The sequence below is a fragment of the Eubalaena glacialis genome, chromosome 18 (genome assembly GCF_028564815.1).
Source record: "Eubalaena glacialis isolate mEubGla1 chromosome 18, mEubGla1.1.hap2.+ XY, whole genome shotgun sequence".
NCBI classification, from domain to species: Eukaryota; Metazoa; Chordata; class Mammalia; order Artiodactyla; family Balaenidae; genus Eubalaena; species Eubalaena glacialis.
Genome location: NC_083733.1, coordinates 14702377 through 14719804, shown reverse-complemented (window position 1 = coordinate 14719804; position 17428 = coordinate 14702377). Strand labels below are relative to the sequence as shown.

The 17428-nt window shown below is 37.9% G+C and overlaps 1 pseudogene; it reads left to right on the top strand.

Annotated features, from left to right (window-relative positions):
* The window catches only part of LOC133078017 (large ribosomal subunit protein eL31-like), an 86449-nt pseudogene that overhangs the window by 1037 nt on the left and 67984 nt on the right, over nt 1–17428 (top strand).

Here is a 17428-nt window from a genome sequence, read left to right as displayed (position 1 = left end):
TTCTCATTGCAGTGGCTTCTTTTGTTGCCACTTCTTTTGTCGTTGGATCACGGGCCCTAAGTGCGTGGGCTTCTGTAGTTGTGGCATGCAGACTCAGTAGTTGTGGCTCACGGGCTCTAGGGCGCAGGCTCAGTAGCTGTGGCACACAGGTTTAGTTGCTCCGCGGCATGTGGGATCTTCCCGGACCAGGGCTCGAACCTGTGTCCCCTGCATTGGCAGGCGGATTCTTAACCACTGCGCCACCAGGGAAGCCCCGACCAAGTGGGATTTATTCCTGGAATATGAGAATGGTTCAACATATGAAAAAAAATCAGTCAGTGTAATACACCTCAATAACAGAATGAAGGACAAAAACGACCTGGTCATCTCAGTGATGCTAACAAAATATTTGACAAGATTCTACACCTTTTTATGATAAAAACACTCAAACTAGAAATAGAAGGAAACTACCACAACATAATAAAGGCCATCTATGGGGACTTCCCTAGTGGCTTGAGAATCTACCTCCCAATGCAGGGGACACGGGTTCGAGCCCTGGTCCGGGAAGATCCCACATGCCGTGGAGCAACTAAGCCCGTGCGCCACAACTACTGAGCCCGTGTGCCACAACTATTGAAGCCCGCACGCCTAGAGCCTGTGCTCCTCAACGGGAGAAGCCACTGCAATGAGAAGCCCGCGCACCGCAACGAAGAGTAGCCCCCGCTCACCACAACTAGAGAAAGCCCGTGAGCAGCAATGAAGACTCAACACAGCCAAAAATAAACAAATAAACAAATTTATTTAAAAAAAAGAAAAAAGCCATCTATGAAAAGCCCAAAGCTAATATATTCAATGGTGAAAGACTAAAAGCTTTTCCAAGGATGCCTATTCTTGCCAATTCTATTCAACATAGTATTGGAAGTCCTAGACAGAGCAAATAGACAAGAAAAATAAATAAAAGGTGTCCAAATTAGAAAGGAAGAAGTAAAATTATCTCTGTTCTTAGATGACGTGATCTTTTATGTAGAACCCCCTGAAGATTATGGGCACCCACACACGCAAACCGGTTATAACTGGTAACCAAATGTAGCAAAATTGCAGGATACAAAATCAGCATGCAAAAATCAGTTGTGTTTCTATACACTAACAGTGAACAATCTGAAAAGGACATTAAGAAAACAATTTCATTTACAGTAGCATCAAAGAGAATAAAATACTTGGGAATAGATCTAAATGAGGAAGTGAAAGGTGAAAAGATGCACAACATCGCTAATCACCAGAGAAAAGCAAAAAACAAACAAACAAAAATTGTGTTGGAGAGAATGTGGAAAAACTGGAACCCTTGTGCATTGTTGGTGAGAATGTAAAATGGTGCAGCCACCATGGAAAACAGTATGGCAGTTACTCAAAAAATTAAGTACTGAATTACCATATGATCAAGCAATACTACTGCTGGGTATATATCCAAAAGAATTGAAAGCAGGGTCTCAGAGAGATATTTGTACATCCATGTTCATAGCAGCATTATTCACTATAGCCAAGAGGTGGAAGCAACCCAAATATTCATTGATGGATGAATGGATAAACAAAATGTGGAATACTATTCAACCTTAGAAAGGAAGGAAATACTGTAACATGGCTGAACCTTGAGGAAATTATGTTATGAAATAAGCCAGTCATGAAATGATACTATATGATTCCACTTACATGAGGTATCTAAATTAACCAGACTCATAGAAACAGAAAAAAATTACTAGGGGCTGGGGGTAAGGGAGAAAAGGGAGCTGTTTAGTGGGTATAGAGTTTCATATTTGCAACATGAAGGAGGTCTGGAGATTTGTTTCACAACAATGTGCATATACTTAACACTACTTACTATACCCTTAAAAATGGCTAAGATGGTAAAATTTATATGTTTTCTTTTTATACAATAAAAGAAGTGTAGATCCAAAGAGTTCTCATTACAGGGGAAAAAACTTATTTTTTTGGTATCTATGTGAGATGATGGATGCTAACTAAACTTATTTTGGTGATCACTTCACAATATACGTAAATTAAGTCATTATGCTGTACACCTTAAACCTGTGCAATGATGTATGTCAATTATATCTCAATAAAACTGGAAAAAAACTTTAAAGACATGAAAATGTAAGCTTCAGGAGGGCAAGGTGGTTTTATTTATTTATTTATTTAGGTCTGTTTTATTTTCTTCTATATGCTTAGTGACCAGAAGAGCCTCTGGCACATGATCGGCACTCAATCCATATTTGATGAATGAATGGATTAGAAAATACCATGACTAATGGATTGCCATTACTCTTTATCTTCTTGTTAAGTGAATTACAACAAGGAGATACTAGGTTTAACTGAAAATATTACTAGTGTGGAAGGAAGATTCAGAGACAAAGACATTTAGAAAGTTTACTTTCAAAGAGGTGCAAGGAAATGGTCAATAAGCACTTGAAAAGTTGCTCAACATCATGAGCCATTAGGAAAATGCAAATCAACATCATAATGGGATATCACTTCACACCCACTATGATGGCTGTTAAAAAAAAACAGCAGTAACAGTGGTGGCAAGGATGTGGAGAAATTGTAATGCTCACACACTGCTGGTAGGAATGTAAAATGGTTCAGCGACTTTGGAAAACAGTTTGGCAGTTTCTCAGAAGGTTAAAAATATAGTTACCATATGACCCATCAATTCCACTCCTAGAGAAATGAAAACTTATGTCCACATAAAACTTTTACAAGAATGTCCATAGCAGCATTATTCATAATAGCCAGAAAATGGAAACAACCCAAATATCTATCAGCTGATGAATGGATAAATAAAATGTGATATATCCATACCATGGAATATTACTTGAGAGGAAAAAAGAATGTTGTACTGATGCATGCTGCAACATGGATGAACCTTGAAAACATTGTGCTAAGTGAAAGAAGCCAGTGGAAAAGAGCATATTTTGTGTAATTCCATTCATATCAAATGTCCAAACTAGACAAAAAAGAGGCTAGTGGTTGCCTAGAGTTGAGTGTGAGGATGTATGTGGTGGGGACGGGTAGGGGGTGGGTGTGGAGATCGACTGCTTACAGATGCAGGGTTTCTTTTGGGGGCAATGAAAATATTCTAAAATTGATTGTGTTGATGGTGGTGCGATTGTGAATATACTAAAAACCATCGAACTATACACTAAATGGGTGAATTGTATGGTATGTGAACTATACCTCCACAACACTGTTTTTGTTTTTTAAAGGTGCAAAGGAGTCAGACTTCAGGAAGACCAACTCAAATATTTGGCATTTAAAGGAATTTCAAGTTTTAAAAAGAAAGGTAAGAAACCTGAGAAATTACCAGTTTCATTCATCTGATCATGGTAGGAAACAGTAACTTTTTCTCATGTTAACCATATCCACAAAGACAGTGACATTGTTTCAGGCACTAGCATTCTAAAAGTCAGGGATAGCACCATTTTTTGTTAGGGAGTCCACACTTGTAGGAATTGCTTAGTTTTTAAGTTTTTCCTCAGGACTGAAATTAGATGAGATGACCCTATCATCATTTGTTCATCCTGGGGTACAAAGTGCTTATTTTTCCTGATTCTAGCATTTCATAATGGAAGCAGGGCAAAGCATCGGTGGGGATTGCACACTGGGAAAAATAAGAAATTTCTAGAAAAACACCTGGGATGTTTCTATAAATAGCAGAATTAGTTCGTATATTATACTAGTGCTGTTTTCTGTTCATGTGTTCTCTAAAATAATTTTGAATTCTGACTATGAAAATTTTAAATGTGTATAAAAGAAACAATAGTATAGTTAATATCCATATATCCATCATCCATTATCAAGACTTTGCCATATTTCTTCTTTCCTCCTTTTCCTTGTTTTCTTTGTTGAAGTATTTATAAAGCAAATCCTAGGTACATGTCATTTCCTCTCATACCCCTCAGTATGCATCTCTAAAAACCTAATTTCTTAATTACAATTCCACACTGCATCAAATAATCGGATCTCTTCAACTGTATCCAAAATATCTTTTTATAGTTGGTTCATTTGGGTTAGGATCTGAACAAGTTTCAAATATTACTTTTAGTTTTACATCTCTTAAATTTCTCTTAATCTTTTCATGCCATTGACTTAATTGTCGAAACAGTTGTCCTGTGAAATTTCCCACACTCTGGATGTGGCAGACATTCTTGTGGTGTCATTTAACTTGTTCCTCTAACGCCCAAACATCCATTAAATGGAATTTAGCTCTAGAGCATGTATTTTCAACTGGGGCGATATTGGAAATTTTACATTGTTACTTTTCTCTCCTGATCTTGTATCTCTATTCCACGTTTTCCGCCAATTTTATGTTAATGTGATACTTTTTTATCCTTAAAAGTATTTTACTGATTATTTTTCTGTGCAACAAAAATATGGACTGATGTGGCAGACTGCTAGACATTCCCTAATACCCATTCTCCCCGTCTTTTCCGGTATTAAAACTCCTGGACTAGGACCACTTTTCATGTGAATTTCTCAGCTTGGGGTCCCAGACCATGCAAGCAGAATGCATTTGAACACCAAATCCACATAAAAGAATGCCTATGGTTACAGATTCTGACCGGAGAGGTTTTTTCTTCCCAGAGGCCAGACCGAGAGAGATTTCTTTTTTTTTTTTTTTTAAATTGCCTGATTGATATAATCTTACCTGTGTAGCTTGTTTTTTTTTTTTTAACATCTTTATTGGAGTATAATTGCTTTACAATGGTGTGTTAGTTTCTGCTTTATAACAAAGTGAATCAGTTATACATATACATATGTCCCCATATCTCTTCCCTCTTACATCTCCCTCTCTCCCATCCTCCCTATCCCACCCCTCTAGGTGGTCACAAAGCCACGAGCTCATCTCCCTGTGCTATGTGGCTGCTTCCCACTAGCTATCTATTTTACGTTTGGTAGTGTATATATGTCCATGCCACTCTCACACTTTGTCCCAGCTTACCCTTCCCCCTCCCCGTATCCTCAAGTCCATTCTCTAGTAGGTATCCGTCTTTATTCCCGTCTTGCCTCTAGGTTCTTCATGAACTTTTTTTTTTTTTTTTTAGATTCCATATATATGTGTTAGCGTACGGTATTTGTCTTTCTCTTTCTGACTTACTTCACTCTGTATGACAGTCTCTAGGTCCATCCACCTCACTACAAATAACTCAGTTTCATTCCTTTTTATGGCTGAGTAATATTCCATTGTATATATGTGCCAAATCTTCTTTATCCATTCATCTGTCGATGGACACTTCGGTTGCTTCCATGTCCTAGCTATTGTAAATAGAGCTGCAATGAACATTTTGGTACATGACTCTTTTTTTTTTTTTTTTTTTTCCCCACACACACACACACTGTATTTTATTTTTACAAGAGATAAATAGACTGACACCAAGCATTGTACATGGATGACCACAACAAAAGCAACAATGATTGCAATTACCAAACATGAAACACACTCATACTATGTCATAATATTGACATTCAGTCCAGTAATCCTCCACTGTAACAGCTCCTTTACTTTGCAGTGAAAATTGATTTGTATATTCTTTGCCTCTGAGTCCTTGTGGGATTTTTTCTTTTTTTTAAATTCAAACAGAAAGTCACAAAAATTATAGTCATCCTCATCAGTTCACTCAGTCCCATGTAATTAATTTTTTTTTTTCTTCTTGATCTTTTGTTAGCACTTTTATGAGCGCATCAGTTTTTCATTAGAGTTCTGAAAATGCTTATTCATTCAGTTCAGCAGTACAGTCAGGTACCAGAAACCTGTACTTGTCAGAGTCTTTTCCATGAATTTCCTGAAGATGAAACCCTTTTACAGGAACATATTTACAAAAGCATCAGAGTACACCCAGAACTGTCTGTAAATGACAAAAGACTTAAAAATGACCACGGTTAAAGATTTGATGAAAGTTCATAATAATGCAGTTGACAAGAAAATTAGTTATTTCTGAGATATACCTTTTAAAGTAATAACTAGGATTATGACTTATAACATTATACCAGAACATATAAGATTTTTAGAAATTTCATGTAATGTCTGAAATATTTATATTAACATATTTCCATACAAATAACCCAATGAAAGTTTAGTATTAGTTGTTTTGTTTGTTTGTTTGTTTATACTGCAGGTTCTTATTAGTCATCACTTTTATACACATCAGTGTATACATGTCAATCCCAATCGCCCAATTCAGCACACCACCATCCCCACCCCACCGCAGTTTTCCCCCCTTGGTGTCCATATGTCTGTTCTCTACATCTGTGTCTCAACTTCTGCCCTGCAAACCGGCTCATCTGTACCATTTTTCTAGGTTCCACATACATGCGTTAATATACGATATTTGTTTTTCTCTTTCTGACTTACTTCACTCTGTATGACAGTCTCCAGATCCATCCACGTCTCAACAAATGACTCAATTTTGTTCCTTTTTATGGCTGAGTAATATTCCATTGTATATATGTACCACATCTTCTTTATCCATTCGTCTGATGATGGGCATTTAGGTTGCTTCCATGACCTGGCTATTGTAAATAGTGCTGCAATGAACATTGGGGTGCATGTGTCTTTTTGAATTATGGTTTTCTCTGGGTATATGCCCAGTAGTGGGATTGCTGGGTCATATGGTAATTCTATTTTTAGTTTTTTAAGGAACTTCCATATTGTTCTCCATAGTGGCTGTATCAATTTACATTCCCACCAACAGTGCAAGAGGGTTCCCTTTTCTCCACACCCTCTCCAGCATTTGTTGTTTGTAGATTTTCTGATGATGCCCATTCTAACTGGTGTGAGGTGATACCTCATTGTAGTTTTGATTTGCATTTCTCTAATAATTAGTGATGTTGAGCATCTTTTCATGTGCTTCGTGGCCGTCTGTATGTCTTCTTTGGAGAAATGTCTATTTAGGTCTTCTGCCCATTTTTGGATTGGGGTGTTTGTTTCTTTAATATTGAGCTGAATGAGCTGTTTATATATTTTGGAGATTAATCCTTTGTCAGTTGATTCGTTTCCAAATATTTTCTCCCATTCTGAGGGTTGTCTTTTCGTCTTGTTTATGGTTTCCTTTGCTGTGCAAAAGCTTTGAAGTTTCATTAGGTCCCATTTGTTTATTTTTGTTTTTATTTCCATTACTCTAGGAGGTGGATCAAAAAAGATCTTGCTGTGATTTATGTCAAAGAGTGTTCTTCCTATGTTTTCCTCTAAGAGTTTTATAGTGTCCAGTCTTACATTTAGGTCTCTAATCCATTTTGAGTTTATTTTTGTGTATGGTGTTAGGGAGTATTCTAATTTCATTCTTTTACATGTAGCTGTCCAGTTTTCCCAGCACCACTTATTGAAGAGACTGTCTTTTCTCCATTGTATATCTTTGCCTCCTTTGTCATAGATAAGTTGATCATAGGTGCGTGGGTTTATCTCTGGGCTTTCTATCTTGTTCCATTGATCTATGTTTCTGTTTTTGTGCCAGTACCATATTGTCTTGATTACTGTAGCTTTGTAGTATAGTCTGAAGTCAGGGAGTCTGATTCCTCCAGCTCCGTTTTTTTCCCTCAAGACTGCTTTGGCTATTCGGGGTCTTTTGTGTCTCCATACAAATTTTAAGATGATTTGTTCTAGCTCCGTAAAAAATGCCATTGGTAATTTGATAGGGATTGCATTGAATCTGTAGATTGCTTTGGGTAGTATAGTCATTTTCACAGTGTTGATTCTTCCAATCCAAGAACATGGTATATCTCTCCATCTGTTGGTATCATCTTTAATTTCTTTCATCAGTGTCTTATAGTTTTCTGCATACAGGTCTTTTGTCTCCCTAGGTAGGTTTATTCCTAGGTATTTTATTCTTTTTGTCGCAATGGTAAATGGGAGTGTTTCCATAATTTCTCTTTCAGATTTTTCATCATTAGTGTATAGGAATGCAAGAGATTTCTGTGCATTAATTTTGTATCCTGCAACTTTACCATATTCATTAATTAGCTCTAGCAGTTTTCTGGTGGCAGTTTTAGGATTCTCTATGTATAGTATCATGTCATCTGCAAACAGTGACAGTTTTACTTCTTCTTTTCCAATTTGTATTCCTTTTATTTCTTTTTCTTCTCTGATTGCCGTGGCTAGGACTTCCAGAACTATGTTGAATAACAGTGGTGAGAGTGGACATCCTTGTCTCGTTCCTGATCTTAGAGGAAATGCTTTCAGTTTTTCACCGTTGAGAATGATGTTTGCTGTGGGTTTGTCATATATGGCCTTTATTATGTTGAGGTAGGTTCCCTCTATGCCCACTTTCTGGAGAGTTTTTATCATAAATGGGTGTTGAATTTTGTCAAAAGCTTTTTCTGCATCTATTGAGATGATCATATGGTTTTTATTCTTCAATTTGTTAATATGGTGTATCACATTGATTGATTTGCATATATTGAAGAATCCTTGCATCCCTGGGATAAATCCCACTTGATCATGGTGTATGATCCTTTTAATGTATTGTTGGATTCTGTTTGCTAGTATTTTGTTGAGGATTTTTGCATCTATATTCATCAGTGATATTGGTCTGTAATTTTCTTTTTTTGTAGTGTCTTTGTCTGGTTTTGGTATCAGGGTATCTGTGGTGGCCTCATAGAATGAGTTTGGGAGTGTTCCTTCCTCTGCAATTTTTTGGAAGAGTTTGAGAAGGATAGGTGTTAGCTCTTCTCTAAATGTTTGATAGAATTCACCTGTGAAGCCATCTGGTCCTGGACTTTTGTGTCTTGGAAGATTTTTAATCACAGTTTCAATTTCATTACTTGTGATTGGTCTGTTCATATTTTCTGCTTCTTCCTGGTTCAGTCTTGGAAGGTTATACCTTTCTAAGAATTTGTCCATTTCTTCCAGGTTGTCCATTTTATTGGCATAAAGTTGCTTGTAGTAGTCTCTTAGGATGCTTTGTATTTCTGCGGTGTCTGTTGTAACTTCTCCTTTTTCATTTCTGATTTTATTGATTTGAGTCCTCTCCCTCTTTTTCTTGATGAGTCTGGCTAATGGCTTATCAATTTTGTTTATCTTCTCAAAGAACCAGCTTTTAGTTTTATTGATCTTTGCTATTGTTTTCTTTGTTTCTATTTCATTTATTTCCGCTCTGATCTTTATGATTTCTTTCCTTCTGCTAACTTTGGGTTTTGTTTGTTCTTCTTTCTCTAGTTTCTTTAGGTGTAAGGTTAGATTGTTTACTTGAGATTTTTCTTGTTTCTTTAGGTAGGCTTGTATAGCTATAAACTTCCCTCTTAGAACTGCTTTTGCTGCATCCCATAGGTTTTGGGTCATCGTGTTTTCATTGTCATTTGTCTCTAGGTATTTTTTGATTTCCTCTTTGATTTCTTCAGTGATCTCTTGGTTATTTAGTAACGTATTGTTTAGCCTCCATGTGTTTGTGTTTTTTACGTTTTTTTCCCTGTAATTCATTTCTAATCTCATAGCGTTGTGGTCAGAAAAGATGCTTGATATGATTTCAATTTTCTTAAATTTACTGAGGCTTGATTTGTGACCCAAGATGTGATCTATCCTGGAGAATGTTCCGTGCGCACTTGAGAAGAACGTGTAATCTGCTGTTTTTGGATGGAATGTCCTATAAATATCAATTAAATCTATCTGGTCTATTGTGTCATTTAAAGCTTCTGTTTCCTTATTTATTTTCATTTTGGATGATCTGTCCATTGGTGTAAGTGAGGTGTTAAAGTCCCCCACTATTATTGTGTTACTGTCGATTTCCTCTTTTATAGCTGTTAGCAGTTGCCTTATGTATTGAGGTGCTCCTATGTTGGGTGCATATATATTTATAATTGTTATATCTTCTTCTTGGATTGATCCCTTGATCATTATGTAGTGTCCTTCCTTGTCTCTTGTAACATTCTTTATTTTAAAGTCTATTTTATCTGATATGAGTATAGCTACTCCAGCTTTCTTTTGATTTCCTTTGCATGGAATATCTTTTTCCATCCCCTCACTTTCAGTCTGTATGTGTCCCTAGGTCTAAAGTGGGTCTCTTGTAGACAGCATATATATGGGTCTTGTTTTTGTATCCATTCAGCAAGCCTGTGTCTTTTGGCTGGAGCATTTAATCCATTCACGTTTAAGGTAATTATCGATATGTATGTTCCTATGACCATTTTCTTAATTGTTTTGGGTTTGTTTTTGTAGGTCCTTTTCTTCTCTTGTGTTTCCCACTTAGAGAAGTTCCTTTAACATTTGTTGTAGAGCTGGTTTGGTGGTGCTGAATTCTTTTAGCTTTTGCTTGTCTGTAAAGCTTTTGATTTCTCCATCAAATCTAAATGAGATCCTTGCCAGGTAGAGTAATCTTGGTTGTAGGTTCTTCCCTTTCATCACTTTAAGTATATCATGCCACTCCCTTCTGGCTTGTAGAGTTTCTGCTGAGAAATCAGCTGTTAACCTTATGGGAGTTCCCTTGTATGTTATTTGTCATTTTTCCCTTGCTGCTTTCACTAATTTTTCTTTGTCTTTAATTTTTGCCACTTTGATTACTATGTGTCTCGGTGTGCTTCTCCTTGGGTTTATCCTGTATGGGACTCTGTGCGCTTCCTGGACTTGGGTGGCTATTTCCTTTCCCATGTTAGGGAAGTTTTCGACTATAATCTCTTCAAATATTTTCTCTGGTCCTTTCTCTCTCTCTTCTCCTTCTGGGACCCCTATAATGCGAATGCTGTTGCGTTTAATGTTGTCCCAGAGGTCTCTTAGGCTGTCTTCATTTCTTTTCATTCTTTTTTCTTTATTCTGTTCCGCAGCAGTGAATTCCACCATTCTGTCTTCCAGGTCACTTATCCGTTCTTCTGCCTCAGTTATTCTACTATTGATTCCTTCTAGTGTAGTTTTCATTTCAGTTATTGTATTGGTCATCTCTGTTTGTTTGTTCTTTAATTCTTCTAGGTCTTTGTTAATCATTTTTTGCATCTTCTCAATCTTTGCCTCCATTCTTATTCCAAGGTCCTGGATCATCTTCACTATCATTATTCTGAATTCTTTTTCTGGAAGGTTGCCTATCTCCACTTCATTTAGTTGTTTTTCTGGGTTTTTTTTCTTGTTCCTTCATCTGGTATATAGCCCTCTGCCTTTTCATCTTGTCTATTTTTCTGTAAATGTGGTTTCTGTTCCACAGGCTGCAGGACTGTAGTTTTTCTTGCTTCTGCTGTCTGCCCTCTGGTGGTTGAGGCTATCTAAGAGGCTTGATGGGAGGCTCTGGAGGTGGGTAGAGCTGACTGTTGCTGTGGCGGTCAGAGCTCCGTAAAACTTTAATCCACTTGACTGTTGATGGGTGGGGCTGGGTTCCCTCCCTGTTGGTTGTTTTGCCTGAGGCAACCCAACACTGGAGCCTACCCGGGCTCTTTGGTGGGGCTAATGGCAGACTCTGGGAGGGCTCACGCCAAGGAGTACTTCCCAGAACCTCCGCTGCCAGTGTCCTTGTCCCCACGGTGAAACAGAGCCAGCCCCCACCTCTGCAGGAGACCCCCCAACACCAGCAGGTATGTCTGGTTCAGTCTCCCCCAGGGTCACTGCTCCTTCCCCTGGGTCCCGATGCACACAGTATTTTGTGTGCGCCCTCCAAGAGTGGGGTCTCTGTTTCCCCCAGTCCTGTCGAAGTCCTGCAATCAATTCCCACTAGGCTTCAAAGTCTGATTCTCTATGAATTCCTCCTCCCGTTGCCGGACCCCCAGGTTGGGAAGCCTGACGTGGGGCTCAGAACGTTCACTCCAGTGGGTGGACTTCTGTGGTATAAGTGCTCGCCAGTCTGTGAGTCACCCACCCAGCAGTTATGGGATTTGATTTTACTCTGATTGCGCCCCTCCTACCATCTCACTGTGGCTTCTCCTCTGTCCTTGGACGTGGGGTATCCTCCTTGGTGAAGTCCCGTGTCTTCCTGTTGATGATTGTCCAGCAGCCAGTTGTGATTCTGGTGCTCTCGCAAGAGGGAGTGAGAGCATGTCCTTCTACTCCACCATCTTGGTTAATCTCCCCATGTTCTTTTAACTGAGATCACACACCTAGTCTCAGGACTTAATGAAGCTCAGGTTCTTGATGTCTTATCGAAGAAAGAATTCAGTGCGAGACAAAGTGGAAAGTACGAAGTAGATTTATTTAGAGAGAAACACACTCCACAGAAAGAGTGTGGGCCATCTCAGAAGGTGAGAGAGCACATGACTCTTTTTGAATTATGGTTTTCTCAGGGTATGTGCCCAGTAGTGGGATTGCTGGGTCATATGGTAGTTCTATTTTTAGTTTTTTTAAGGAACGTCCATACTGTTCTCCATAGTGGCTGTATCAATTTACATTCCCCCCAACAGTGCAAGAGGACTCCCTTTTCTCCACACCCTCTCCAGCATTTATTGTTTGTAGATTTTTTGACGATGGCCATTCTGACCAGTGTGAGATGATATCTCATTGTAGTTTTGATTTGTATTTCTCTAGTGATTAATGATGTTGAGCATCATGTGTCTGTTGGCAATCTGTATATCTTCTTTGGAGAAATGTCTATTTAAGTCTTCTGCCCATTTTTGGATTGGGTTGTTTGTTTTTTTGTTATTGAGCTGCATGAACTGCTTGTATATTTTGGAGATTAATCCTTTGTCAGTTGCTTCGTTTGCAAATATTTTCTCCCATTCTGAGGGTTGTCTTTTTGTCGTTTTTATGGTTTCCTTTGCTGTGCAAAAGCTTTGAAGTTTCATTAGGTCCCATTTGTTTATTTTTGTTTTTATTTCCATTTCTCTAGGAGGTGGGTCAAAAAGAATCTTGATGTGATTTATGTCATAGAGTGTTCTGCCTATGTTTTCCTCTAAGAGTTTGATGGTGTCTGGCCTTACATTTAGGTCTTTAATCCATTTTGAGTTTATTTTTGTGTATGGTGTTAGGGAGTGTTCTAATTTCATTGTTTTACATGTAGCTGTCCAGTTTTCCCAGCACCACTTATTGAAGAGGGTATCTTTTCTCCACTGTATATTCTTGCCTCCTTTATCAAAGATAAGGTGACCAGATGTGCGTGGGTTTATCTCTGGGCTTTCTATCCTGTTCCATTGATCTATATTTCTGTTTCTGTGCGAGTACCATACTGTCTTGATTACTGTAGCTTGGTAGTATAGTCTGAAGTCAGGGAGCCTGATTCCTATAGCTCCGTTTTTCTTTCTGAAGATTGCTTTGGCTATTCGGGGTCTTTTGTGTTTCCATACAAATTGTGAAATTTTTTGTTCTAGTTCTGTGAAAAATGCCAGTGGTAGTTTGATAGGGATTGCATTGAATCTGTAGATTGCTTTGGGTAGCAGAGTCATTTTCACAATGTTGATTCTTCCAATCCAAGAACATGGTATATCTCTCCATCTATTTGTATCATCTTTAATTTCTTTCATCAGTGTCCTATAATTTTCTGCATACAGGTCTTTTGTCTCCTTAGGTAGGTTTATTCCTAGATATTTTATTCTTTTTGTTGCAATGGTAAATGGGAGTGTTTTCTTAATTTTACTTTCAGATTTTTCATCATTAGTGTATAGGAATGCAAGAGATTTCTGTGCATTAATTTTGTACCCTGCTACTTTACCAAATTCATTGATTAGCTCTAGTAGTTTTCTGGTAGCATCTTTAGGATTCTCTATGTATAGTATCATGTCATCTGCAAACAGTGACAGCTTTATTTCTTCTTTTCCAATTTGGATTCCTTTTATTTCTTTTTCTTCTCTGATTGCTGTGGCTAAAAATTCCAAAACTATGTTGAATAATAGTGGTGAGAACGGGCAACCTTGTCTTGTTCCTGATCTTAGTGGAAATGGTTTCAGTTTTTCACCATTGAGGACGATGTTGGCTGTGGGTTTGTCATATATGGCCTTTATTATGTTGAGGTAGGTTCCCTCTATGCCCACTTTCTGGAGGGTTTTTATCAGAAATTGGTGTTGAACTTTGTCAAAAGCTTTCTCTGCATCTATTGAGATGATAATGTGGTTTTTCTCCTTCAATTTGTTAATATGGTGTATCACATTGATTGATTTGCGTATATTGAAGAAGCCTTGCATTCCTGGGATAAACCCCACTTGATCATAGTGTATGATCCTTTTAATGTGCTGTTGGATTCTGTTTGCTAGTATTTTGTTGAGGATTTTTGCATGTATGTTCTTCAGTGATATTGGCCTGTAGTTTTCTTTCTTTGTGACATCTTTGTCTGGTTTTGGTATCAGGGTGATGGTGGCCTCATAGAATGAGTTTGGGAGTGTTCCTCCCTCTGCAATATTTTGGAAGAGTTTGAGAAGGATAGGTGTTAGCTCTTCTATAAATGTTTGATAGAATTCGCCTGTGAAGGCATCTTGTCCTGGGCTTTTGTTTGTTGAAAGATTTTTAATCACAGTTACAATTTCAGTGCTTGTGATTGGACTGTTCATATTTTCTATTTCTCCCTGGTTCAGTCTCGGAAGGTTGTGCATTTCTAAGAATTTGTCCATTTCTTCCAGGTTGTCCATTTTATTGGCATAGAGTTGCTTGTAGTAATCTCTCATGATCCTTTGTATTTCTGCAGTGTCAGTTGTTACCTCCCCTTTTTCGTTTCTAATTCTATTGATTTGAGTCTTCTCCCTTTTTTTCTTGATGAGTCTGGCTAATGGTTTATCAATTTTATCTTCTCAAAGAACCACCTTTTAGTTTTATTGATCTTTGCTATCGTTTCCTTCATTTCTTTTTCATTTATTTCTGATCTGATCTTTATGATTTCTTTCCTTCTGCTAGCTTAGGGGTTTTTTTGTTCTTCTCTAATTGCTTTAGGTGTAAGGTTAGGTTGTTTATTTGAGATGTTTCTTGTTTCTTAAGGTAGGATTGTATTGCTATAAACTTCCCTCTTAGAACTGCTTTTGCTGCATCCCATAGGTTTCGGGTTGTCATGTTTTCACTGTCATTTGTTTCCAGGTATTTTTTGATTTCCTCTTTGATTTCATTAGTGATCTCTTGGTTATTAAGTAGTGTGTTGTTTAGCCTCCATGTGTTTGTATTTCTTACAGATTTTTTCCTGTAATTGATACCTTGTCCCATGGCATTGTGGTCTGAAAAGATACTTGGTACAATTTCAATTTTCTTAAATTTACCAGGGCTTGATTTGTGACCCAAGATATGATCTATCCTGGAGAATGTTCCATGAGCACTTAAGAAGAATGTGTATTCTGTTGTTTTTGGATGGAATGTCCTATAAATATCAATTAAGTCCATCTTGCTTAATGTGTCATTCAAAGCTTGTGTTTCCTTATTTTCATTTTGGATGATCTGTCCATTGGTGAAAGTGGGGTGTTAAAGTCCCCTACTATGATTGTGTTACTGTCGATTTCCCCTTTTATGGCAGTTAGTATTTGCCTTATGTATTGAGGTGCTCCTATGTTGGGTGCATAAATATTTACAGTTGTTATATCTTCTTCTTGGATTGATCCCTTGATCCTTATGTAGTGTCCTTCTTTGTCTCTTGTAATAGTCTTTATTTTAAAGTCTATTTTGTCTGATATGAGAATTGCTATTCCAGCTTTCTTTTGATTTCCATTTGCATGGAATATCTTTTCCATCCCCTCACTTTTAGTCTGTATGTGTCCCTAGGTCTGAAGTGGGTCTCTTGTAGACAGCATATATACGGGTCTTGTTTTTGTATCCATTCAGCCAATCTATGTCTTTTGGTTGGAGCATTTAATCCATTTACATTTAAGGTAATTATCAATATGTATGTTCCTATTACCATTTTCTTAATTGTTTCGGGTTTATTATTGTAGGTCTTTTCCTTCTCTTGTGTTTCCTGCCTAGAGAAGTTCCTTTAGCAGTTGTTGTAAAGCTGGTTTGGTGGTGCTGAATTCTCTTAGCTTTTGCTTGTCTGTAAAGGTTTTAATTTCTCTGTCGAGTCTGAATGAGATCCTTGCTGGGTAGAGTAATCTTGGTTGTAGGTTTTTCTCCTTCATCACTTTAAATATGTCCTGCCACTCCCTTCTGGCTTGCAGAGTTTCTGCTGAAAGATCAGCTGTTAACCTTATGGGGATTCCCTTATGTGTTATTTGTTGTTTTTCCCTTGCTGCTTTTAATATTTGTTCTTTGTATTTAATTTTTGATAGTTTGATTAATGTGTCTAGGCCTGTTTCTCCTTGGATTTATCCTGTATGGGACTCTCTGTGCTTCCTGGACTTGATTAACTATTTCCTTTCCTATATTAGGGAAGTTTTCAACTATAATCTCTTCAAATATTTTTCAGTCCCTTTCTCTTTCTCTTCTTCTTCTGGGACCCCTATAATTCGAATGTTGGTGAGTTTAATGTTGTCCCAGAGGTCTCTGAGACTGTCCTCAATTCTTTTCATTCTTTTTTCTTTATTCTGCTGTGCAGTAGTTATTTCCACTATTTTATCCTCCAGGTCACTTATCCGTTTTTCTGCCTCAGTTATTCTGCTGTTGATTCCTTTTAGAGAATTTTTAATTTCATTTATTGTGTTGTTCATCACTGTTTGTTTGCTCTTTAGTTCTTCTAAGTCCTTGTTAAACGTTCCTTGTATTTTCTCCATTTCTATTTCCAAGATTTTGGATCATCTTTACTATCATTATTCTGAATTCTTTCTCAGGTAGACTGCCTATTTCCTCTTCATTTGTTTGGTCTGGTGGGTTTTTGCCTTGCTCCTTCATCTGCTGTGTGTTTCTCTGTCTTCTCATTTTGCTTAACTTACTGTGTTTGGGGTCTCCTTTTCGCAGGATGCAGGTTCGTAGTTCCCGTTGTTTTTGGTGTCTGTCTCCAGTCGCTAAGATTGGTTCAGTGGGTTGTGTAGGCTTCCTGGTGGAGGGGACTAGTGCCTGTGTTCTGGTGGATGAGACTGGATCTTGTCTTTCTGGTGGGCAGGTCCACGTCTGGTGGTGTGTTTGGGGACGTCTGTGGCCTTATTATGATTTTAGGCAGCCTCTGTGCTAATGGATGGGGTTGTGTTCCTGTCTTGCTAGTAGTTTGGCATAGGGTGTCCAGCACTGTAGCTTGCTGGTCGTTGAGTGGAGATGGGTCTTGGCGTTGAGATGGAGATCTCTGTGAGATTTTCGCCGTTTGATATTACGTGGAGCTGGGAGGTCTCTTGTGGACCAGTGTCCTGAACTTGGCTCTCCCACCTCAGTGGCACAGCCCTGACGCCTGGCTGGAGCACCAAGAGCCTGTCCTCCACACGGCTCAGAATAAAAGGGAGGAAAAAAAGAAAGAAGAAGATAAAATAAAATAAAGTAAAATAAAATACAATAAAGTTATTAAAATAAAAAATAAAAAATAATTATTAGGAAAAAATTTTTTTCAGTAAAAAACAAAAAACAGACAGACAGAACTCTAGGACAAATGGTAAAAGCAAAGCTATACAGACAAAATCACACACAGGAGCATACACATACACACTCACAAAAAGAGAAAAAGGGAAAAAT